Source organism: Camelus bactrianus, chromosome 3 (assembly GCF_048773025.1).
Source record: "Camelus bactrianus isolate YW-2024 breed Bactrian camel chromosome 3, ASM4877302v1, whole genome shotgun sequence".
NCBI lineage: Eukaryota > Metazoa > Chordata > Mammalia > Artiodactyla > Camelidae > Camelus > Camelus bactrianus.
Window position 1 is genome coordinate 16,403,911 of NC_133541.1, and position 26,643 is coordinate 16,430,553.

A 26,643-nucleotide genomic window follows, 5' to 3' on the forward strand; every position below is an offset into this window, starting at 1 on the left:
ACCTTGGCTAATATCCAATTCCATGGTTTCATTTATCATATATAAATGATGGTTATTCCCAAATATCTCCTGAGGTTTCAGACTAAATTCTCAAAGGTCTATTGAATGCACATTTATATTCTCCCACATATCTCAAATTCATAATACTCCAGACCAAAGCCATCATTTCCACTATTTAAATGGTTCCTTCCTTCTTTATATGTAATATTTCTGTATAGTACTACCATTTACCCAGTTTCCAAAGCCAGACTATAGAATCATCTTGTCTCTTCTGTTTCCTTTAACTCACCCCCTACATTAAAATGTCACTGATTCCTTGTGTTTCTCTAAATATTTTTCCCACTTTCAGTCACTGTCCATATCACTAATGAAATATTGTATTTCAGAGGAATATCTGATCCTCTCACTTTCCGTGAGAGGATAAAATAAACGTATTTTAAGAGCAATTAAACTCACCTCATTCTGCCCTCACAAACTGCAAGCAAAAATGTGTAATCACCCAGCAACATTTTCAGAAGATCTGAAAGACTTTACATTTAATTAGACACTCCCTGTTTAGGAGGAATATGTGTTAGAGTGCACCACAATCTATAGAAAACCCTAAGCGTCTTAGGGATCAATCATGTTGAAAAGCTCAAATTCTAGATACTCCATTCCCTGTAAAATGGTCATTTCTCTTTTCATTAAAGATTCTAACATAAAACATCTTTCCTAAACAGGACCATGTCTACCTCTTGCTTTACCCTCATGCTCATTCCTATATGCTCCAGTGTTAGCTTTTCCACAACCCTTGACTAAGACTCATCATTCAGTACTCAAGTCATCACATATTTATGTACATTTTCTTCCTATTAGACTCAGGCCTCCTCCAAACCACTAGTGCATCTTTTTCCCCACTCCATTCTATTGGGCACTTTGATGACTAATTTTGAGCCTAAAATTTAGAAGGTAATTAAATGGTTTTTGAATAATAAATCTATCAATGAATTTAATAAATTGCTTTGTAGCTACAAAAAAAAATCAGCACATATCTTCATTAACAAAAGTGTTGTGTTTCAAATTAGGGAGATGCTACATCCTTCATCCTTCACTGATAACATCAAATCTAGATGACTATATTCAGTTCTGGTCACCATATTTTAATAGCACCATAGGGAAAAGGATTTAAAGGAGAATGGCGAAGGTTCATGTGAAGATAGGTCAAAGGAATGAGGAAACCACACAAAAAAGCATTCAGCATTTGCTGCCTGGACCAGAAAAGCACTAAAGCCAAAGAATGGGAATCACAGAGACACAGACTCTGGCTTGGTAGGAATCATTTTATAATAATCAGATACGTTTTTTTCAGTTTTCCATAACTTGAGCTGTTCAATAAAAGAAAAGATGACCACTCAGTGGAAGATTTTACACATTTACAATTCAACATAGGCCAAAGAGAGGGGAAAAAAATTCATACACACACACACACACATATTTGAGAGAGGGAAAAAGAAAAAGAAAAATACAAGTATCACCTAAGGATAAAGTATCTTGTTTTACAGAAGAATTCTTGGCCTCCTGAAAGCCTTTATGGGTTAGCCTGGAGCTTGAGAAGAGCAGTAAGGAAGAGATGAATAGCTCCAGACTACAAAGTGAAAAGAACCCGGCATTCTTTTAAATAAGTTAGAAAGTGAGGAGTGAGGTAGAGAAATTAGAAAGAGACGGGAACAGGCTCAGAGCGGACATGACCCAGGAGTCCAGAGCAAAACCTCTGCTGGTTTGGTAGCTGAAAACCCTAGAAGCAGGAGTGTCTAGGAGCCCGTGCTCAGCTTGCAGCGTTCCCATGAAGTGCCATCCCTCCTCATGTCCTCAAGGTTGAATTAAACACCACTGTCCACACAAAGAGACATATGAAAGTGTTTTTATATTTATGTTCTATCTGTGGACATCTGGGAAGGAGCTAGTTCTCAAAAAGAGAGAAAGATTAGGGCCAGATTTATTCAATTCAGAAGAAAAAAAGATTTGAAGACCAGAGAGATTTTTCGTAGACTGAGAAAACCTATATTTGGACCTGATGTTTTTCCAGGATTTCATAGAGCTTTCAGTGAAAACTTTAGGTCTCTCATCACTTGAAATTGTAGAAAGTGGGCTGATTTCAAATAAGTATAACTTTGATAGGGAACAGGAAACCCCAGTTGACAGCTGCTTTATATACAGTCCATCTGTTCTGCCTGTTACAGCCTTATTGGACCACATTAGCCCTAAATGATCCCTCTCCTCTCTGAACTCAATTCACTTAACATGCATCATGTACTAATTTGGGTTACACTTTTGCTGTCTTGAACACTCATTTAATTAAGGCTGTGCTGTTTGCATTTGCATGTGCTTATATCATGCCTGAGGAAATATTTATAAACTGCAAAAGGGTAGGGTCTGTTTTATAAAACATTTTGACTTTCCTGTCTCATGCCTTGTTCCAGTAGGCACTGAACCAATCCTTGTTGAGTTGATGAATCTGTATATGAAGCTAGAAACACTGTTTATGGGCAAATCAGATTAATACCCACAAAAAATCCAAATATTTCAATCTCATGTCTCAGAAGCCACTCAGAATTGTGCCTGAGTGAAAAATTTACCTGGCAGTGTAAAATTAAACAAAAAATGAAATTTTATTAATAAGTAGGACTTTCAGGCAGAAGAAGTATGCAATTCTATTTTGTCTCTATTCTAAGATTATTTGGTAAACATCAGTTTATCAGTTTGATAACACCTCCCTCCCCAGTGTTAACATAAAGAGTAAGTCAGATCATACATACCATCAGTATGTTGTCACATTCTCTGGACTCCAAACATGTTTACAGTTGTTATTCAATAACAAGAGTCGTTCTTGTGATTAAAACATACATATAACAAGTTGTTATTTAATTCATACATCAATTTTGAAATATCATATGGAATATCATCTATCAATCTTTTTAAACAGTGTAAAAGTGCTAAGTTTCAGAAATTATGTTTATGAGAAGCGGCATCTGAATAAATGTCATGTCGTTATTCATTCATACTGTAGTGATTACAAGCATGAACTTTAACAATGAGAGATGTATGCTTAAGTTTTTAATTGGCCCACCTACCAGCTCTACAACCTTGGGAACGTTATTTAACCTTTTTATCAACTCATCTTCCATAAATGTGACTAAATACATCATCTGCTTCATAGCATCTTGTGAAGGTGAAATGAGATAATATGTGTAAAGCACATGGCTCACGGCACTTTGTATGTACTCAAAAAAAGCTGCCATTATGATTTTATTGACTTTGTAATTAATAATGCCACTTGTATAATAATTGCAAACAGATAAGATTCCTCATTTCAATATAACAGTAAAATATCACATAGAAATGTGAAGGAAATTGAAACTAATTTTGAATCCAAAATTAAATCTGATAATATAAAAATCTAGAAATCACCAAATACTTCCAAGGTCAAGGTTTAAAAGTTTTCTGCAGAGTTTTGTATCTCACCGCTAACATCCCTATGAAAAGAGGAAAGCATTTAAAAGATTGTTGCATGCTTTCTCCAAAGGTAGTAAAATTAATTAGGGTGATGTGCAGGCTGCTGACTCATTTGATTATATGTTTCTACCTAAAGTGCAAAATTTCCCTGCTAGGTCTGTTGCCTAAAGGAGTTTTGGTTGATTCATCATCTCTTTCACTCAGAGGGCTGATCATTGTAAATGACTTTATTGACCCGTGGCTTGGTTCAGCATCATATGCTTCAGTGAACCAAGCAATAAACAGCTGCTAAGTGCAGGTGAGAAGTCGTCATGGAAAATTCAAGGACTGAATCAGCGTTCTCTCTGCCATCAGGCGCCTGTGCTGTCACCGATTTCTAAATTTCTTGTTTGACAGGCCTGGTTTTTAAAGGCACTGGCCCTAGAATAATATATCATCCTGTGGACTTTTATGACCTTTAGACAGTCACAGAGGGCACTCTATTTTCAGAATCTGTACTCCAACGTCCTGGATCCATAGCCAGAGTTAGACTACATTTTTAATGGTTTATTAGGTGCCAGTGGAAATCTCAGGTCAGATATAATTTGATGAAATAACATAATATTTAAGAGTTGAAATAACATTTTAGAAATCATTTGATGACTTTAAATATTGCAAAAAGAAAGACAGCAAAGAACCATTAAAAGAGGAGTCACAGGTAATTCAGTAGCTGGGAGACACAGAGAAGAGATAGCTCAGTAGCCTCGACAGATTCCCCCTGTTAGAAACAGCCTGATATTTGGGACAACTCTTCTATTTAGAGCTGATTTAAAAAAAAAAATCTGTCTCCTCCTTTAGGCTAAGTTTGGGGTAGATTCTGTTTTACTGTTGTCAAAGGTATACAGTGAACATTTGTCGAGTAGGTAAATGAATTGAAAAATAAATTCTAAAATTGCATTCAGTATCGAGAGAATGAACAACAAGACACAGCTTGGGAGAACATATTTACAAAAGACGTATCTGATAAAGGGTTGTTATCTAAATTATACAAAGAACTATTAAAACCCAACAATTAGAAAACAAATTCTCATTAAAAATGGGCCAAACACTTGAACAGATACCTCACCAAAGAAGATACACAGATGGCAAATCAGCACATGAAAAGATGATCCACAGCATATGTGACTAAGGAACTGCAAATTAAAATGAGATACCACCACACACCTATCAGGAAGGCCAAAATCCAGAACACTGCAAACACTGTGTGCTAGAGAGGATCTGGAGGCACACAAACTCTCACTGGCCACTGGTGGCAAAGCAGAATGGTACAGCCACTTTGAAAGACAGTTTGGACGTTTCTTACAAAACTAAACTACTCTCACCAGACAATCCAGCCAATGAGCTGGAAACTTATGTTCACACGTGAACCTGCACAGGAATATTCGCAGCAGCTTTATTCATAATTACCAAAACTTGGAAACAACCAAGATGTCCTTCAGTAGGTGAGTGGATAAATAAATTGTGACCTCTCCAGAAATGGAATATCATTCAGTGCCAAAAGAAATGAGCTACCAAGTTTGGAAAAGACATGGAGGAATGTTGAATGCATACTGCTAAGTGAAAGAAGCCATTCTGAAAAGATTACCTACGATATGATTCCAACTTTATGACATTCTTGAAAAAGTGAAACTATGGAGACAACAATAAGAATGCCGGTTGCTGTGAACTGAGGGGAGGAAGGGATGAATAAGTGAAGTAGAAATGGTACAAAATAATTCCCTAAATCTAAGTAATTCCAGGTTCACAGCTGAACAAGAATATACATGTAACTCACTGACTCACTCTTACTTTGTAATATCTTCATTATTTTTACAGCTATCAAAAGAAGTCCATTGGTTTTCACTGTAGGCCTTCCCAGCTTCAGAGTGTGGGACAGGGAGAGGCCGGGAGAACCCTGAAACCCCAGGATTAAAAGGTGCGTGGGATCAGCAAAAGGAGCCATGACATTAGTTAGCGCACCCAAGGCCAAGACCTTACTGTGCCAGCACTAATCATGGCTATGAGCGGCTTTAGCTCCTCTTGCAACATGGGACCAGAGTCCTCTTGGCTGGAACAAGGACAGCCAGCTTCAGGTCATCCTTATTTCTATCTGTTGCCTTTAGATTGCTTTAGAAATTGAAAATAAAGATAACACCCATCTAAAACGATTTTTTGAAAAAGTCCATCACTTTCTCAAAAAGTTTAAAACAAAATGACTTCCTGCATTTTCTATTTAAAGATATGAATTCTGTGATATTAATCACGCTAACACCTGCAGCACAAGTCTCAAATCAAATTGTCTATTATGAACAAAAAGGGATGCAATGATACAATATTCAAAGGTTTTATGGTAAAAACTTAGAAGATGTTAATCATAAAATTTATAGAAGACAGAGCCATAAAAACCAGAGACCTATAATAGAAAAGAAAATAGGTGACCTACTTTGAACATCCGTAAGTCCAAAGGGTAAAGGAAATTGGTGGGAACTGACTTTTCACTCATAATAGTTAATATAAGTAATAAACTCTTAAAAGGAGAAATAGAAATTAGTACCAAGAGTTTTAGAATTGCTGAGGGACAAGGAGCTGTGTGTTTGTTGCTATACACAAAGGAATACTACATACTATTTTTCAATAATGCCTTAGGGATCTTCCTGGAATCACAGTCAGGGAATATTTAAGGAAAACACTTTAGAGCAGGCTTATGTACCTCAGTTATTAAGCCAAATGTAAAACAGAGTTAATAATTAACGTTTTAATAATACGAAATATATAAAGGCATGGTTACCAAAAATTAATTCAAGTCAGAATACTTTATATAAAAATATTGAAAGGCACACTAGTACCAACTAATATAAATAATATAATTAGGTTTAAGTGGTAGAATAACTAACTTTGCTTAGTACTTCTCAATCTTTAATATGCCTATGAATCACCTGGGGATATTGTTAAAATGCAGATACTAATTCTGTTGACTCTGGTGTATTTCTACCATTTCCAATAAGCTCTTAGTTAAAGTCAGTTCTACTGGTACATGAATCATATCTTAAATAACAAAAGTTTTTACCATGATACACTAATTACTCTAGAAGTTTCTTTCTACAATAAATGGAAAACACAACTCCAAAAGTGGCAAGAAAGTCTCACTTCACACTGAGTTGATCATTAGCACAGGACTCTTTAGCATGAGAGCAAAAATGCATGTGACTCTGCAACAAAAAATACATTTTTAAAAATTTTTTCAACACCATCCAGTTTAAAAATAGGGGTCAGGGTGGAGTAGGAAAAGCAAAGTGGTATCAACAGAAAGTGTTTTCTTGTGTTCAGTTTGTGAGAGATCAGTTCACACAATATGAAAGTATCCTCTAACCCCATCCACAGTGTCTGAAAGTTACAAGTTAAAATATTCTAGATAAACTTTTCCTTTTGAATGAGAATTTTGTGAGTACTGTTTTATTATTTTACATTATATTTTATTTCAGTTTATTTTATTCTTTTTATACTTTTTATTATATTATTTTATGCTTTTTGCATGTATATAGCCAGGTCTTAAATGTCTTTTTAATATTCCTCCCTTTAATTACTGACAGTAAGTTCAGCTTTCTAAAAATTAATAAAATCTAAAAAGGAAACTATGTAAATGGTAGTGAATATTTTTGTAATTAGTGCTCACTGGGTTTGAAAATCTTTTGCTGCTGCAGTTTGGATACCCAGTCACAAGGCTGAATTGAACAGCTGGTTGTGACAGATCTAAAGTGCTCTTAGCATGCATAAAATACAAACCATTATGTTGAGGAAGTTCTATTGCTTTAGCCAACTCTTATTTATTTATATTAGATCTCGTACAGTAGTGGTCCTAACAGAGCTCCTTAAATTCCTGTTATTAGCCAAAACAAAATGGAACTCTGTAACTGAGCAGGACCTTATGGGGCCTTCCCGGGACAGACCCCTTCCCCATATCCTCTGCTGTAGCTCCTCTCAGAAATACCTAGATAATAGTATCTGATGCACACTTCCTGAGATGTTTTACAGATGCTAAAACCACCACCACATGGAAGAAATTAACTATTTGATGATCATGAGCCCCCACGTCTATGGGCACCTAAGGACTGATAATGTTAACTGTCCTGTTACCTCAACATCAACCAATCAGACAATTGTGCTTGGCTAATCACATACCCTGCAACCCTCTTCTTTGTCTGGCTTTTTTAAATGCTTTGCTGAAACCCTTTGGGGGAGTAAGGATTTTTTGAGCACAAGCCAACCATTCTCCTTGCTCACCCCTGCAATAAACCTTTCTCTGCTCCAATCTCTGGCATTTCAGTTTGTCTGGCCTCACTGTGCATTGGGCACATGAACTTGTGTTCAGTAACAACTCCAGCCTAACTCAGGGAAATAAGAAAAGCTTGTAGAGAGGCCCGTATCCAATATATTTGCCCCATATTCTCCAATTGAAAGGACCCAGGGCACATGTATTCTATTATTATTAACATTTAAGATAACTGCTTATATCGTCTGGGCAAATGGGATCATATTACCCCATGAAGAAAAAATATTTAAAGACTTATCCACCAAGTGTATATTCCTTAGCACAATAAATAATGCACTTTAATAATGTTTGCCTGTGTATTTCTCCAGGGCCAGTGGCCTCTACATCCTCATGAAGACCCTACACCCCAGCCATGCTGGGCTGTATGCACTTTATCCAACTCTCTGCTCATTCCGAATAGCCTCCTTCTCCCCACAGTTGTTTCAGGCATTCTTGTCACCATTTTAGAGACAATTCAAACATCAAGTTCTCTGGGATCCCTTTTCAGAATGGGCAAAGAGTAATTGATTTCTTCTTCATTGTCTCTCACATTTTGAAAAGGATCTTGCATTTAAAAAAAAAATTTGTTATTATTACATGCTATATTATGTCTGACATTTTGGAAGGGAGAAAATCTCCCAAAACTTTTACTTGCCTCTTTCCCACATAATTTAAGGGTGAGAAATGCCACCATTACCTAATTATTTTTATATTAAGTATACTTTCAGAAATTGGGGAAACAATAACAGAGTGGGTTAGCAGAACAGCTGAGCCCACTGTGATTCAAATTCAGTTTAAAATTTCATATATCTCCTGACCACCATAATCTCTGACTTTGGTAGGTCCCCATGTATTTCGGTCACCAGAAATTACAACACTTCAGAGCCAGAAAGTCACTTTTTTGGGGACTGATATTTTCTTCTCCTCCATGTATAGTCACCTTAGTAAGTGGCCATAGGATTTTTGAAGAAGGCATGGAGGGAAATTTATAATGCATATTTGATGCGGTGTGGATGGTCTTTACTCAGGGGAACCCACCATCCCTGTCAATCGAGCTGTTCCAGATATGTGGACAGGCCTTGCTTGGGAAACTGAGTGGGAGGCTGTGTCTCTTCACTGTGGAAATTTAAGTCATGTTTCTGGCCACAGTCATAAAATGTGTTGTCATCAATGTATGTATTGAGTAAAACTGTAGTAGGAACAGCATGATCAACTGGCTAACAGCAAAGATCCCTGCAGGTAAAAACATCCTGGTTAGAAATTTGTTCCTGCTGTTTATTTGTTACGTGCATCATCTCAGCCTTGGCAGTTACTTCCTTGGCTTCTATCACTCTGGAACCCCTCTATCTGAGACACTGATGTCAGTGAGCTCATCTCAATGGTGACAGATGAAGAATCAACGGTGACATCTCCCACCCTCATGTCTGAACTGCTGTGGAGAGTACCACAAAACTTGTCGACTGGTACTTGAAACGCCTGGTATTCTCATGTCCTATTGATTTTCACTGCCTTTATGAAGTGTATTCTCGAGTCCCCTAGATGAGAGTGATGTGGAAAGTGGAGGGAGACAGCTTGCCCATAATAAATCTGTGCTAACATTCCTGTCTCTCTAAGCTTTTGTCCTCATTCTTCTGAGCCATGATAAATAAGTTATGACATTTCAAACTCCTTGAATGTAGGTCACTGTTGAGGACGCATTTCAATCAACCTACCAACTAAACTTTTAGTAGTAGTTTAAGATGTGCAATCAACTCTATTAAATATAGAATCCCCATTAGCTACATCCATATCAATAAACCCAGCCCAACACACTGTTATATTTTGTCATCCTTTGTCTAATTTTCTTAGAATACAGTATCTGACATATTCTCTTGCTTTTTGCTGGTATTGATTAGCAAAAATCTTGCAATTATTTTGAAGTATAAGTTAGTTCCTCCTAGGTCAGATTTTGTACAGATCCTTTGAGAGCATGCTGAGCTCTAGAAAAATTCTGATTCTAACTATGGGTCAGTAGATAATAATGGGGGAGAGTGAATCTTGAGGAAAATGCACAATCTTTGCAGGGTAGGCCCATCAGGTGAATTATTATGAGGTCTTCAAGCAAGAGAAAGCTAGTCTCCTCAGACAGAGAAAGGAACGCTTCTTCTGCTGACAAGAAAGGCTTAGAGAAACTCAGAGTTTCATGTTTCTCAGCTTAGCCCAAACCCACTCAGATGGCCTTAGAAGCTTTCTAATTTTCTTGCAATTGTTTGAACAAATAATTTAAAGCCATGAGTTTTTGTGTGTGGCATGTCTGTTTTTACGGTTTATCTGTAAGCTCTCAAGTGCAGTTAAAACAATTATTCCATCTTCTTACAGTCTTGTAATGACTATGATGAGAAAATAATGAAGGATACTTACAACTTGGCTTCTGGAGCTTCGCTTCAGAGGTCCCCTCATCACAAGTAAACATGGTTGATTATTTTATTATTGGTAAGTCACAGCACCCTGTAGACATCTACTGTCCTACATATCATTAGCAAATACTTCCGTATTATGCTGAAGGCCAAGGTCATGATCAAACCAATTTCCTGGACCAAACACTGGGATTCCACTCCATTTCTGGTATCAGCTCCTCTGGTATCAACTTTTGGTATCAACTCTTTATTCAGTCAGTATTGAATCACGAGAACAGAAATTATAACAGTCATGTTAACGGAAGTTTATACACATCTCAGAAGACTTAAACTGCGAGAAAACAGTGAGGTAAGAAAGAGATAGTAAATGCTGGAAACAGCTACCACCCTTAGGGCTGGGGGAACAAAGGAGAATTTCTTGGTTCTTTTCCTACGATCTTTCCAATTCAAATAAATGCTTTTAAAGAAATGACATGAACAAACTTTTAATTTACACTCTCTTTCTTGAAGTATTTTTCTCATCTTTTTTTTTTTAAACAAAGGACTGAAATATTTTGTTTTCTCAATGCTGGTTACCTCTTAAAGGTAGAAGGTCCTAAAAGATGGAGAAGGGGCCCCTGGTGTGAGGGGAAGGGCTCTGCTGGCCTGGTCCCTGGTGCCCCACTGAGGGGGCACAAAGAAGCCAGTTCTGTGAGATCAGGAAGCAGCTGGGAAAAGGAAACAAACACTGGTGGAATCAGCTGCTGCCGCTGAGGTGAAGAACAGCCTGAGGTAATGCTGACAAAGCAGCCAACAAAAGGAAAGGAAGAGGTTTCATTCCATGCTCCTGCCTTCCACTGCCTCAGTAGCTGCAGAATCTGACAGGAAGTAAGCCGGAAAAAGAAAAATGTTTCAACAGCCCTACCCTCCCCATTAGAGGATGGAGGGCATGTTTGGAGTTAAAGAAAATAATAGTTTCATTACTGACATGATTTTATTCCTTGTCTTCCAGATGGGGAAATTCTAATATATTCTTTATTCATCTTTATAGCCACTTGAATAGTTAAGAATAAATTTTCATACCTATTAGCTTCCCAGCAATGTTTCTTGAATGACTGAGTCACTGACAGCAAGAAGGCATTTTAAATCCATTTTTTCAAGCACTGTGAATTCAGAAGCATTTAATGTATATCAATCCTGCTGTTGTTTTTATGTCTGTGATTATGTCAGTCACTCTTCTAAGCTTTTTACCCATATGATTTTACTGAACCCTTGGATCACCTCTATAAGATAAATACCATTATTTTCTGTATTGTAAAGTGGATGAGACTCAGGCTTACAAATATTAAAATCAAAACCAAACCAACAAAAAATTAAAAAAAAAACCTCTAAGTTTCTAGAGTAAGAGAGGTAATATAACATAGTGTTTTCAAAAATGTGCTTTAAAGATAAAAAGACGTGAATCTGAAATTCAGCTCTCCATGTCCCTTTTCCCCTCTATCAAATGGATTTCAAAATTGGGCTTCAGAAATTTGTTCTGAAAAACCTCTAGTGTTCTTTCTCGGTGATAATTTTATTGCTTTGGGTCAAAATGTTCTGTCCTCAGTAGATTAAAGGAACAGTTTATCAAGGAGTATTTGGCAATGAATCGGTCAGTTCTCTAGTTCCAAGCCAAGAAGTTAAAGTTGTATTGATTTATGACAGCAGCATTCAGCAACTAGATGGTAGAAATGATACCCTGAGTACCTTCACCAGCCAACAACTAAACTGTATGAAAAAGAATATTAAAAGCAATACAAATTCTGAAATAAATATCAGAAAAGGGCACTTCAGAATATAAGTCAATTTACAAGAATTAAATATGCCAAAACACAGACCCACACACAAAAAAGGAGAGGGTGACAGAGAGACAATGGTATTTAAAATACTTTTTCCTATCTGCTCTTTTGCAGGACCCCTAAACATCTTCAGAGACTGGTGGTTTTATTTATGTTTCAGACAGACCTTTATCTGTGCATTGTTTCAAGAGACCTTTCAAAATTTAATTAGTGTGTTACAAAATAGTTCAATAGCTTGGTTCTCCTTTCAAAATATTTAAAATCAAATCAATGCCCCAAAAGGTTTGGGAGGAGAACAAATCTCTACCTGGTACTCTCTGCCTTAAAGTGCTTTCTTTTACCATACAAGACCTTTTCATTAACTGGATTGCCCCTCTTTTAAAAAAAAGAAGGGGGAGAAAAGGCAGGGATATTGGATGCATGACATTTCAAAAATTATTTACAAAGTTTATACTAACAAGAATAAATGCTTTGATACATTTCCTCAACTAATAGGCATTAATAAGTTGTATGAACATGGTACTTTAAGGACTACAAAAAAGAAATACAAACAATTTTTGTTCTCTTTATGAATCATATAGTTTACATAGAAGAATATAATAAAAATACAATAAATGTTTAGATAACGATGCAAGATCTTATGTAATTAAAAGTAGAACAATTCTCAGTAAGGATTTGTAGAAAGATTAGTAATGCTTGAACTAGTAGAGAATATAAGGAAGACCAAACAAGTCAGGAAGTCTGTCACAGACAAAAGTTGAGGGTTGAGAGAAAGTACTTGGGGGAAAGGGAAAGTATAGCCTAACTTAACAACAACAACAACAACAACAACAACAACAACAACAACAAAGCGTAAATACAAAACAGAAACAGACTCATAGACATAGAATACAAACTTGTGGTTGCCAAGGGGGCGGAGGGTGGGAAGGGATAGATGGGATTTCAAAATTGTAGAACAGATAAACAGGATTATACTGTATAGCACAGGGAAATATACACAAGATCTTATGGCAGCTCACAGAGAAAAAAATGTGACAATGAATATATATATGTTCATGTATAATTGAAAAATTGTGCTGAACACTGAAATTTGACACAACATTGTAAAATGATTATAAATCAATAAAAAATGTTAAAAAAAAAAAAAAAAAGAAAAGAAAACATAACCTAACTTGAGCTCAAAATAATCACCAATAATATCAGAAACTGGTGAAAGCCAGGTTACGAAAAAGGTCAACCTGTCTGAGAGTTTTGTTTTTTTCTCTGATAAGCAATCTATGAAGCCAGACATTTCTACCCACAGTAGAAACATGACTAGAAGGTACAATATGGAAAGGCAAAGAAAGAGGAGAATTGACTAAAATAAATCAGATTGGATGCTATTATTGTTGTTAGGTTTCTGACATGCAGCGAAGTCTTAGTGATGGTAGCTACTGAGCTATATAGGGCTTCAAGTCCCTTAATTTAATCATAAAGCTCAAAAAATAGAAAAGTATTGTTATTTGATAATTGACAAATGCAGGATTGAATTATTTGATTGCTCTCATTTATACATTCATTCCATCAGAGCCCTAAATTGTGAATAGGAAATGTGAGTTACAAATAATGAATTACCTCCTCTTCCACAAACACACACCCTGTCCTAAAAAGGAAAGAAACAATTTGGCAAGGAAACACTGCCAATTGATTCTGGGTGTGTTTCCCGAAGATCCGTAATGTGCCTTAGATTTATTCTCAACATGGCACAAGCAGCTATTACCAATCAAAAGTATATGTCAAAAACAACAATGAGATATACTATATACCTATGAGAAAGACTAAAATTCAAACCACTGACAACACCAAATTCTGGTGAGGATGTGGAGCAACAGGAACTCTCATCCATTGCTGATGGGAATGCAAATGGTACAACCATTTTGGAAAACAGTCTGACAGCTTATAAAATGAAACACATTCTTATCATATGAACAAGCAAGCAAACTTATGAGTACTTACTCAATGAACTGAAGTTATGTCCACATAAAAAACATGCACCTGGATGTTCACAGCAACTTTACTCAGAACTGGCAAAATTTGGAAGCAACCAAGATGTCCCTCAGTAGATAAATGGATAAACAAAGAGCAGTTAATCTATACAATGGAATGTTACTCAGCAATAAAAAGAAATTAGATCAAGCTTCAAAAAAGACATAGAGGAACTTAAAATGTACATCGTTAAGTGAAAGAAGACAATGTGAAAGGACTGCATACTGTATGATTCCAACCATGTGACATTCTTACAAAGATAAAATTATGGAGACAGTGAAAAGGTCAGAGCTTCAGAGGTAGGGAGGGAGTAAGAAATAAATCGGTGGAACATAGGTGAGTTTTAGGGCAGTGAAACTTTTGTTCATATAACCCTAATGGCAGATATATGTTCTTATGCACTTATCATAACCTATAGAATGTACAATACAAAGATTGAACTCTAATTAGACTATGGACTTTATTCAATAATAATTTATCAATAATGGCTCATTCATCATAACAACTGTATCTTGAAAATGCCAGATGTTAATAACAGGAGAAACTAGCAGGGCTGGGGAAGGAAACTAGTAAGGTAGGGAGGAGATGGAAGTGAGGGGCTATGGGGGGAGTCTATGCTCTTTCCTCTCATTTTTCAGTAAACCTACAACTAATCAAAAAACTTAACTCTATTCATTTAACAAAATGGGTATGTTATAAATGTTTGAAACCCCTTTGCCATGTCTGCTCAAAAATACTACTGTTATATATTATGTTTTGCAACTGGATCCTCTCCCACTTTATTTATTTCTGCCAATCATAGGTGAGAATTGGATTACTTGACATGAGTATTATCTGTACATCCCTTAGACAAATAAAAAAGTTTACTCATATTTTACCTATACCTTACCCATTCTATGATTAATAAAATGTATAATAATACATTATCTTCCATTATTCTCAGTAACCCTGTGCGAAAATCCTCTCATTTACAATTTGGAGTGACTGAAATTTGGTAAACAACAAGAATTAAATCAGTTACATGACTGAAAACACAGTTCTACTCCCAAGGCAATATAAATAAAAGCAAAAATAAACAAGTGGGAACTAATCAAACTCACAAACTTTTGGATAGTAATGGAAACCATAAACAAAACAAAAAGACAAGCTATGGACTGGGAGAAAATAATTTGCAAAAGATGTGGCCAACAAGGGCTTAATTTCCAAAATATACAAACACTTATACAACTCTATAACAATAACAACAAAAAATCCAGTCAGAAAATGGGCAAACCTAAGTAGACATGTTTCCAAAGAAGACATACGGATGGCCAACAGCCACATGAAAAGATGCTCAACATCACAAATTATTAGAGAAATACAAATCAAAATCACTATGAGGTATCACCTCACAGTGGTCAGAATGGTCATCATTAAAATGTCTACAAATAAAAAATGCTGGAGAGGGTGTGGAGAAAAGGGAACTAACTCATCTATACTGTTGGTGGGAATGTAAGTTGGTGCAGACACTATGGAAGACAGTATGGAGGTTCCTTACAAAACTAGAAATATAGTTGCCATATGATCCACCAATCCCACTCCTGGGCATATATCCAGAGAAAACTATAATTTGAAAAGATACATGCACCCCAATTTCATAGCAGCACTATTTGCAATAGCCAAGATATGGAAACAGCCTAAATGTCCATTGACAGATGAATGAATAAAGAAGATGTGGGACATATATACAATGGAATATTACTCAGTTATAAAAAAACAAAATAATGTCTATTGCATAACATGGATGGACCTAGAGATTATCACAGTAAGTGAAATAAGTCATAAAGAGAAAGACAAATAGAATATGACATCACTGCTATGTGGAATCTAAAATATGACACAAGTGAATTTATTCACAAAACAGAAACAGATTCACAGACATAGAAAACAAACTTATGTGTACCAAAGAGGAAATGGGGTGGGGAAAGGATAAATTAGGAGTTTGGGATTAGCAGATACAAACTACAACTACTATGTATAAAATATATAAACAACAAGGTCCTACAATATAGCACAGGGAACTATACTCAATATCCTATAATAAACCATAATGGAAAAGAACATGAAAAAGAACACGTGTATAAAACACATATACACACACACACACACACACACACATACACACAGTCACACAACTGAATCACTTTGCTGTACACCAGAAACTAACACAACTTTATAAATCAATGATACTTCAATAAAAAAAAATTTTAAAAGACACAGTTCTAATGGACATGGAACAATGCCCATTAGAAGAGGCCTAATATGGACCAATCTAAGGTCATAGCTAAGCAAATTTTAATATAAAATGACCAGAAGTAATCACAGTGTCTGTGTATGGGTATGTACTGGTGGTAGAAGAGGATTTGAATACAGTAAGAGTAACTTATTAAAGTGGAAAATGAAAGATACAGAACACAAATCATGTCATCCAGTAAAGGTGATTTATATTTTTACTCTATAAAAAATCTACCCATATATACACATAGATACATTCTCACCCAATAATACACATAGTTTCAGAAGGCAAACAGGCTCAGGAGTGATTTTATTTTTTTTTTTTTAAGTATAATTCAGTTCACAGTAATAGCAACAAGATATACAAACAGATGCATGCTTTCTAATAATTATTATCATCTGTCTCATTCTATTAGATTAAACTCAATAGCAATGAACTATCTTGTTTCCTTTGAAAATCTGATATTAGGCCATCATATTAGTAGTTATCTATCCCAGATACTGGTTTTTCTACTTTTCACTTTTCTATAGAGATTTGTCCTCATATCATGTGAGGTATAAAAAGTTTTACTTCAGTGGTATTTTCACTTCTTTACTATTAAATAGAAAACATGAATATTTAACTTGCATTTTTATATTTACCTCATGGTTCTGGGTAAAATTCTGTGACATAAAAAAAATCATACAGTCACTGCATTTTCTTTTTTTTGTCCAATTTTCAGTTTTAGACCTTTTCTCTATGTCCAAAACTGTCCTACTTTAATATAAAAGACAACCTCTTTCTAGCAGAGGAAATTTAAATTTCTTAAAATATTTTTCATCCCAATTACATCAAACCATAGCATTAGGATTCCTGCTCAAGTCTTATTGCTCAATGATTCACACTAATAAAGTAAAATTTTATGAGAAGGAACTGCATTAAACTATATACCAGCCTGTTCCAGGTATACTTGAAATAGTTTCCACACAGCTACGCACATTGTTACCCTACTTGCATTCAAAATTCACTCCTTTCAAGGTATGCAAATTTTCAAACAAATAAAATCCTTATATGTTTACTTTCAAAACACCAGTAAAGGACATGACTGTACCATTTCCATCTTCCCATTTTATTTAAGCAACTACTCTTCTACCCTGATAAGCCAGTGAGGCTTTCAATAAAGGACTGGAATTCCATGACTCATTGGGCAGAATCCCTGCCCTGCTCTCAACTTCCCCAAATAAATCTCTCTCAGAAAGTGAATGTCACTTCTTTCTCATTCCATGGAGCTGCTACCATGTGATGAAAAGTGTAGACCTACAAAACAGATTGCTTTTGCACAGAGACTTTATTAAGTGTTGACAAATCCTCAACAAGTCCTGCAGTAAGGTGACATCATTAGCTGCTGTGGAGATGGAAGGGATGTTTTCCCATTTATTAAGAAAGTCTGCAGTGTAATTCAATATGCATGGCTTCCAGAAGTGATACAGGAAACACCCTTTCTCCCCATAATCAGCTGTTGCATATTTATGAAAACTTCATACAGTACAATGAAGAATTTGGTGGGGGGAGTATTTAAAAATACATTTTCTATATGTGTATGGATAGTGAAACCATCCTTTTATTTTCAATTTTTCCATGTCTATTTTTGTAGAAAACAAGTAATACTCTCTTTTAGCTGCCTGCTCTTCTCTCTTGAAAGCATACTGCATGTAAGCCCAGAGTCACTCATTCTCTCTGTGTAGTTCACAGATATTTACAGACAATTGTAAAATGACTTTCTTCCCTTTAGTTTTTCCTTATTTTAACATTTCTTAGGATGCTAGTTGTGTAACATACAACCTTTAAAATTACCTAAAATCAATCATTTTACTATGTGAAGTCTTTGTTATTTCAAAAAATTAAACATTTAATTTACAAGAATATTTTAAACAGAAAAGAAACTTAGAAAGCATAGGACAAATTCATTTTCCTGTGAAAATAAAGAATTCTTATTGATCTGAAATGTTTCTTTTTGTGGGGAATAGGAGAAACCTACGTTAAGCAGCACTCAACATTTTAAAAACAGAGAACTACTTTAAGAAAGCAGTACAACCTTTCAGTGGTTTGCTGAGGATAACATGGGAAGAAAGAGCCCCCTAATGGTTCAGATATCTATCAAAACAAAATAGGCTGTACTTTCTCAATTCTTGTTGGTTCACTGTGGCTGAAATGAGAATCAGGAAAGACATCTGATACCATGGAAGTGAGTGGAAAGTTGAATAAAAGGTCAAAAGGAGCCCTGTCAAAGATGCACAGAAAAGTGAAAATCCCTAAGCTGAACTGACTGAGTAAACTGCTAGCTTTCAGAATCACACTGCTTTTTACATGACTGCTAGGACACTTGCCTTCCTCGATCGTGTCTGCTCAGATGCACTGATCTGGAATGCAGGAGACATACTTAATTACATAGTTGGGAAGTGTGAAATATTATTTTAAAAAGAACTGGCTTTTTTTTTCCCAATCATGATACCATTTCCTACTAAGAATATGGAGAATCAAACCCCCTATAGGAGTAATTACAGAATTTGTAAGATAACCAAAAAAAAGAGATCAAACTGATGAGGGTGAGCTAAGGAGAACGCCTAAGTAAAAGAGGCACATCATTTAAGACGTTATTTAAAAAGTCTTTTTAAAGAAAAAATATGCCTATTCATGGGAAAAATCAAATATGAAGATTTACATCTATCCATGCTAAAATATTAATGGTTTCATAAAACCACACAGTGCAATTGAGAATTAGTTTTCTTTATGGCATATACCTCAATATAACCCATAAATAAGCCCTATAAGAAAAGTGTGATGTATAAATAGCTCTGACATCAGCATTGTTGCAACAAAAGTCATGAAACTTTAAATAATTTTGTGTATTATAGAAATTATTAGATTCATTAGCTAAACTTTCAGTCTATCCTTTGATGAGATGTCATATTATTTGCATAAGTGATAAAGTGGAAGAAATAAACTTTGGATAAGCTGCACAAAATGATAGTATAACATAATATGCAAAGCGATAACTAAACAAGAATGTAACAGATTTAAGACAAATGCTGCATGTGGATTTGATATAATATTGCTAACATATAACATGACTGTATGGTCCACAGTGCCACCTTCCTCAGTCCAGAGTTTGGCATTAGTTTCTCACACGTAATACCTAAAAGAGGTGAATTTTTTTTTTTCAAATAACTCAGTTCATAGATTAAAAAATTCGATATTCTCTAATACACATTTTTATTCTTTTAGTCAGACTGCAGTTTAAACAAGGTGTAATAGTGGTCCCATCATCCCCTTCTGATATGGTTATTAGAAATATTTAGGTAGCTGTAATAGTTATGATACTACAAAACATGAAAATGCTATTTCACATTTGGAAGACAAAACAGATACCATGAAAAGCTGTATTCTTCAAATATGCAGCTATGTTTAAAATATAGCAAGGGTGAAATACACACAAACACAGCCATTCAGAGTATGTAATATGCCAAACTTCAGCTACATTGGCTCCCAAGAGTGTTGGCAATCGTGTTCTCATTTGAAACATTGTACAACATATTAAAAAGTTTTGTGCACTTATCACAGATGGAAGCTTGGTTTTGATTCCAGGAGTGACTCAGGGAACTTCACTTCAAAGGCAATCAGAGGTAGCTCTTGGGGTAAAATATCCCTCTTCATTGATACGAAAGCAAATAAATTGCCATCAAAAAATCTCACAAACCATTTCAGTTCTAGCAAAGATGAAATAAATCCTTTTTGTCTGATATCACAATGCTGTCTCTTTAGCGGTTGACATTTTGTGACCTATAAGCCTAAGAGTAACCAACTACATCAATACTGCAATGCCTCAACCCATTATTCCTATTCCATCCTGTCCCTTTCCTCAGAAACATAAAAAAAATCCCTGTTCCCAGTAGAGAATTTGGTAAGTGCAATGTTCCTATATATCAGAGATATTTACCAGCATGTACCATCACTGACACTTCAATCATTAATTGATGGAACTGCAGCTTCAGCTAAACATCTCCAGAGTCATATTTCTTCGCCTTACTTAGCTCAGTACTTTCTTCAGACCAAATTCTAGCTATCAATAAGTTAGCCATAATGAGATGGCAGTCTATTGTCACTTCATTTAAGACACATCGTGTTTATGTTGAAGAGTTAAGTCTGCAATCAAAAGACAGATTTAGAAAAAATAACTTACCACTGACAATCATTGAAAAAGCACATAGTAGCTTCGGTGTCTGCATGAAATCTAATAGTAGACATTTAATGCAGTAAGGGTCCTTTCATGCTTTGCTATTATTTTTCAAAGCTGTTTAACAGCTAAGAACCACATATATGAACATGTTTTAAGGTTATTAGTAAAAATGCTCTTTGTAGTGTGGACTTTGCTGAATTCCTTCTTCATACAGATTAGCTGCTCATAAACTTAGAGCCTAGTTATCTTACAGAACAAACGAACAAAAAACTTACATGTACCTGGAGATAAAACAGCAAATACACCCACATATATATGCATTACTACATTTCTAAGTTGACGCGCCTGTGTGTTGTATTACTTTCAGGCATCACTGCAAACTCAGGTTTTAAAGCACGCAAAGCTAGGCTGTATTTGACTGTGCCTGACTGAAAAGAAATCCAGAGATAAAGAAACCTAATATTCTTACCTGAAGCAGGAAACTGTTTCCGTCCAATTCGGGAACAAAGTGGGGCTGGAAAGGGGACTTGATTTGGCTTTCTTTTCAAAATCCTTTTTTAATGAAGCTGGAGTGAGATGAACGATTCCAAGGTGAAGTCTGTTATTTCTCGCTGGGGCTCAGAGCTGACATCCCCTTGTGAAAGAAAAGGCACCTCAGTAAGTTGCTGACCGAGGGAGCTGCGAAGCAGGATGATGGGCACCCGCAGTCACACGCTGCTGCGACGGACCGTGCACAGCCAGCCCTCCGCACCTCGCGCTCCCGGCTCGCTCTCCTCTTCACCCCGACGCTCGCTCGGCTCAGAGCCTCAGCCCTCGCTGCCGCTGTTACCAATCCAGCCTGGCTGAAGCTAATAGTCCCCTATTTAACCAGCCAATCAATAGGAAGGATTCCACTGCTAGTCCCAAGAGTCTTTTCCAAGTGTGGTACAAACAGTAAGAGTTTTGCCAGCAGTTTAGCCAAGTATTTTTCATCATTTATCTCCTGTTAGAGATAGGGATAGAGAGAGCTGAGGCTGAAAGCGAGATTAGTATTATTACACAGCTTTGCATTTTAAAAAGTACCTCTCCTTATCCAGTTGATATGAATTTATAATCACACACCTGCTGTCCATTATCATTTTAGGAATTACCACAGAGTGGAATGCGTGACCAAAAAAAAAAATCTTTCTAATTCAAATATATAAGAAAAAATACAGAAGCAGAATTACATACATTGACAAATGCTTTTTTCTGGAAATAACAGTGCCTGTATGGCTTGGATCAATTAAAGAATACTCCGTGATATTGACTGATGCTAAAAGTTATTCACTTTATTCCAGAAAAATAGCGATCTATATAATTCTGTTTCTCATCAGGAAAGAGAGGTGATGTTTGCAGATATTACTGAACTAGAGCCTGAGTCAGGCTTCAGTGTACAAAATGTTTTTCAATTTTATAGCATAAATCTACAAAAGGATTCCTCTGAATGTATCCAACAGAGCATTTCACACCTGATTCATCCCTTCAAGGTTAAGAAGATTTTCTTCTTAAAGTGACACATTCACTGCTCAACTGCCATAACTGACCATGATACAAAAGCACATAGCAAACCATTGAAGACTAGGCTGGGTATTTTTTGTTTTGCTTTGTTTTTACTTCCCAGATACTTCCAAGGGGAAAAAAATTAATGAAAATAAAAATAAAGCATTTGGGATCAACTTAGTCTTGGTTTGCTTACTGGCCCTGCACAGAGAAGGCAGTGAGAGACCATAGAAACAGGCAGGCAGCTCCAAATGGGTGGGGAGCAGGTTTAATAAACAGGGCAACTTACATACCAGGCTTGTCTCGGCAGCCGCAAGACGAGTGGATCCCGTACCTGCCTGCCAGGTTCTTAAAAAGTTATACAGAGGCCTGAACTGGGTTCAGTCCCATGTATAGTCCACATGGTCTGAACACCACATTCCTCTCTCCAGGCTGCATCCCTGAAGACAGTCCCAGTGTGGGAGTAGTGGGTGGGATGTATATCCCAAGGTCAGGGGAGGGGTGACAAACCTTTGTTTTCTCGGGTCCAGCTCTCAGGTTAGCCTGCAGCCACGTCCTCTCCATGACCTCCTCCAACACTTAGCCAAAAGCCTAGAAATGCAGTCTCTTTATATTTCTAATTAGGAGGTGGTTGCTTATCTCAATTCCACCCTGCTTGGTCAACAAACCTTTTAGTTACTTTCCCTTTGTAATAATACATTACTGCTCTTATTAAAGTAAATTGTATAGGAATGCGTAACCCCGCCTTACTTCTCGGTTGGAATTAAATTCCTGGCCATAGTCATTGTGTTATACACTCAGCATCATACAATACTAATAAAAATGTGTAGTAAGTGCTAACGTGTCTTGTAAATGAAGACCACAAAAGGGCATAAGGAAGGTACGGTCATGGAGTTACACTCAAAGTCCAAATTACAAAGTGTTGTAACATTTATTAGACACAAACGTTCTTGATTTAATTGACTCAGTTCAGCAAATATTTCTTGAGCAACTCTTTGTATTAGGACTTGTACTCCCAGTAATAGAAAAGTAATTAAGTAAGGGAGAGAACAAGCATTTTGTATTCTTGGTGTTTTCAGTGCACTGTAGTAGAAGTAGTCAATCTTCTAGGAGTTTACAAGCTGCTGGGTAGATAAGGAATTCTCAGGTAAACAAAATACAAAGGAGAGTGATTAATACCTTCTTTATCAGTCGCTCAAAGAGCAACAAGTACTCAAAAGCAAGATCATATTTCCTCTAGGAAAACAGAAAGACGCTATAAGAAGCATGGCATTTGCAATGATTCCTATTAAAGAGAATTAAAAAAAAATTACTGGCAGAGGGAAAAAACAACAGAGGGGAGAGGGATATCATAAGCAAACCTACAGGCTCAAAGGAAGCAGGAGATGTGGGAGGGGTACTGGAGGAAGAGCAAAGTCGGCTGGAACACAAGAGCCTGGGACGTGTGACTGGGAAGAAGGGGAAAACGTGGAGGATTTGGAAGCTAGGCTGAGAGTAATTCAGTGATTGGGAGCTTTTCATTTTTTTTTTTTTTTTAAAGAAAAGTGATAAAATCTGAACTGTGCTCTGATACCCTCAATCTGAAGGTTGTAGGTTATCCTGGAATGAGACCTTGGGGATCGTGAGGAGTCAGTAGAGGGACCTTGCCAAGGTCTCTATCAGGAAACGGAGGGAGAACCAGTGTGCTCATGGTGGGAATGAGCAGAATGAACTAATACTGAGAAACATTCTAAAATAAAGTCTCCACGTGACTTTGTAACCTACTGAGGAGAAATGCAGCTTAGATGGACTTTAGATATTCAAGATGGGTAATGAAAGAAAAGGTGAATTATACATAATACACTTACTTCTTGTCCATCTCGTTTTTTGTTTGGTTTTGTTATAGAATTCATCCTTCCTTGATTATATATTAAAATTTTGTTTATGCATTTTCCTACAACAATTTAAGCTCCAGTGAAAAGAACTGAATTTTTCCAACACTTTTTCCCTCACATTTTTTGGAATTGTGCCTGACATATTAGTTATTCAATGAATGACAATAAAATTATTTCTATTTTTGGAGTAATTGAGTAGTCAGTACATAACAAGTTCTCAGCTAAAAATTCTGCAAACATTATGTCATTTAACACTCTGTGAAATAGATGTTATCCTATTTTACATCTAAAGAAAGATAGGCTTGAAGAGGCGAACTGCCTTGTCCAATGAAACACAATTCGTATCTGTTGAATCTCAAAGCCCATATTCTTAAGTGTTGGGTTTTCAGAAACTAGCAGGTGGTATAATAGAAAATAATAATCTGGATGTTGATTTGTGGGTCTTAGAACAGGTAGAGGAGGCAAAAATAAGTGAAATTAAAGCTAGAGGGTTAAAAGGATGTATATGGAGGATAGGATTATATTTGACATTTTCAAGTTTAATAACCACTAAAGCCATGTGCTGATGGTAAAGAAGACCATCAGGAGGTACTGGGAGAAGGGCTAGGAGCAAGTGTGTGGAATGGGTGACGTAAATGACAGCAGAGCCCATACCAAGCAGAAGGAGAAGGTTGGCTGAGCTGCTCTGAGCCCCCAGCTCGACCTACAAGCCATGCACTTCCAGTGGCATCAGTCTGTAAGACTGAGTGGATTTCCTGAGCTGTGCTCCTCAGCTTGAATGTCTCAGAGGTTGCAAGGATGATTGAGAAGCAAAAGTTTGGTTTCTTTTATGAGAAATTTGGCTGAAATAGGAAAAGAAGTAAGAGAAGTGGGCAGGGAGGTGAGAGAGAGTATATCTTGCAGAGTTTGAGCTGTTTAATACTTGATTGTAAAGAGTACTTTTCTGTACATTAAGTGAGGGACTGGTTGACAGAGACAACTTGAGACAACAAGGGAGAGAGAGCTGTTTAACTTGTTAAGAGCACAAAGGAAATGGAAAAGTGGAGCCAAAAGCTTTCATGGGAGACAGTGCTGTCAAAAGAAGGGGGTCATTTCCCAGACGTCAAGAGTAAAAGAGATATGCTTTATACCAAACATGATGCTGATTATTTACTCCAAAATAACACCAAACACCTTAATGTTCCAAATAAACTACTAGGAGTTGAGAATTTAAATATATCAGTAGGATTTCTTCTGTCTTCAAGTTGACGGATCTAATGAAAAAATACATATGTAATTACACAAAATGTATATAATTGTAATTATTAATATGACTAAATTCTACAATCATTATACACAGATCAGTAAGAATCATGGTAATAGAAAAGTCTAACAATTATTTGAAGATGAGTATGTAGGCCTGGTGAATAGAATGAAAAATATGTCAGAAGATTTTAAAAGGGAGAAGAAAATGTTTAAATGGAAACTAAAAAGGGAGAGAATATTTCAGCTTAGTTTTGGGCTAACAGGCTTTTAAAATTAGAAGAAGGTGTACTAAAGTGGGCATAGAGAGATGGTTATAAAGGTGGGGAATGCTGATCAGCAATGATTGTGCATTCTATGTTAAGAAGAGATCAGAAGGAGAGAAAACAGTGAGGGCATGGTATAATTTATTTCTGATATTATATATTTCCCTATAATTTTGTGAAAATATTGAAGAAATAAACTAATGAAAATGGTACTATTATACTCTTATACAAAGAAACTTTCTAGAATGCAGTACTTTTGGGAAGAACAATGTTTTAGAAATAATATCACTAACACTAATAATAGTAATGCTTTAGAAAGAATATCCAGTGGCAACAAGAGGTAAGGGAGGCTTTACAAAGGCACTAGCTGAGGGAATAGAGATGAGGGTAAAGGTTTGAGCAGTTTTTAGGCGATAAAATGTGCAGGGCTTGTGAATTACTGAATGTTTGATAAGTGTGAGGACAGAATAATTATGGGTCTAACTTGATGCTGAGTGAGGATAGGGGCAAAAAGGTATATTTTGGTTTTGGAAATGATGATGTTGCTATTTATGATGGACGTACAGGTGTAGAGTCCACTAAGGGTGTAGTAATTGGATTTTTGGTACTTAGGACAGTTATTTGAACAGAAGATATAGACATTTATGGTGGTCAAGACAATCAGGAAAAAACATATGGTATAAAAAGATTAAAAGACCAAAGGCAGAAACATGGAGAACCCTGATATTTAAAAAGCAAGCCATAGAGATAAGCCATTGAGTGACACTGAGGGAAATCTAGAAAACAGTTTTAAAGAAACCAAGATGGAAAGTGTATCAGGCACTCACTGGTGCTTTAAAAGGTGCCATTTCATGTTTGTGTTGTGGTTCATTAGGATCAATTACAATAATGGAGATGACCAGTGAAGGAAGCACACATGGAAGAATTTGCTCTTTGATTCTTTCCAGGTCTTAATGGTGGGTTATTTTCTCCCATGTGTTTACTCTTCTTTGGATAATTTTACGTTGAGTAACTTTATATGCAAAACTCAATGCTAGACACAATGGAGAATGCAAAGGTGAAATGAACAATGTCCTAGAACTTAAAGAGCAAATATTGTAACCTGAAAATAAGATAAGCATTTCCCATGTGAGGCAAAGAATTCTGTACAAATAGACAAGATATTTAAATAGTCAATCAGAATGTTGAAAAG

General features: G+C 36.2%; 1 protein-coding gene across 6 annotated transcripts in view; it reads right to left on the minus strand.

Annotated features, from left to right (window-relative positions):
* The window catches only part of CDH18 (cadherin 18), an 884,058-nt gene extending 862,598 nt beyond the window's left edge, over nucleotides 1-21,460 (minus strand). For 4 of the 6 annotated variants that reach the window (XM_074356520.1, XM_074356521.1, XM_074356531.1 and 1 more), the window contains exon 1: nucleotides 21,018-21,456. The gene's annotated coding sequence lies outside the window, so the exon portion shown is untranslated. Of the gene's footprint in view, nucleotides 1-21,017 lie in introns of all 6 variants that reach the window. The other 2 variants (XM_074356559.1, XM_074356549.1) reach the window with 1 other exon arrangement.
* Between the last annotated feature and the right edge of the window lie 5,183 nt (nucleotides 21,461-26,643).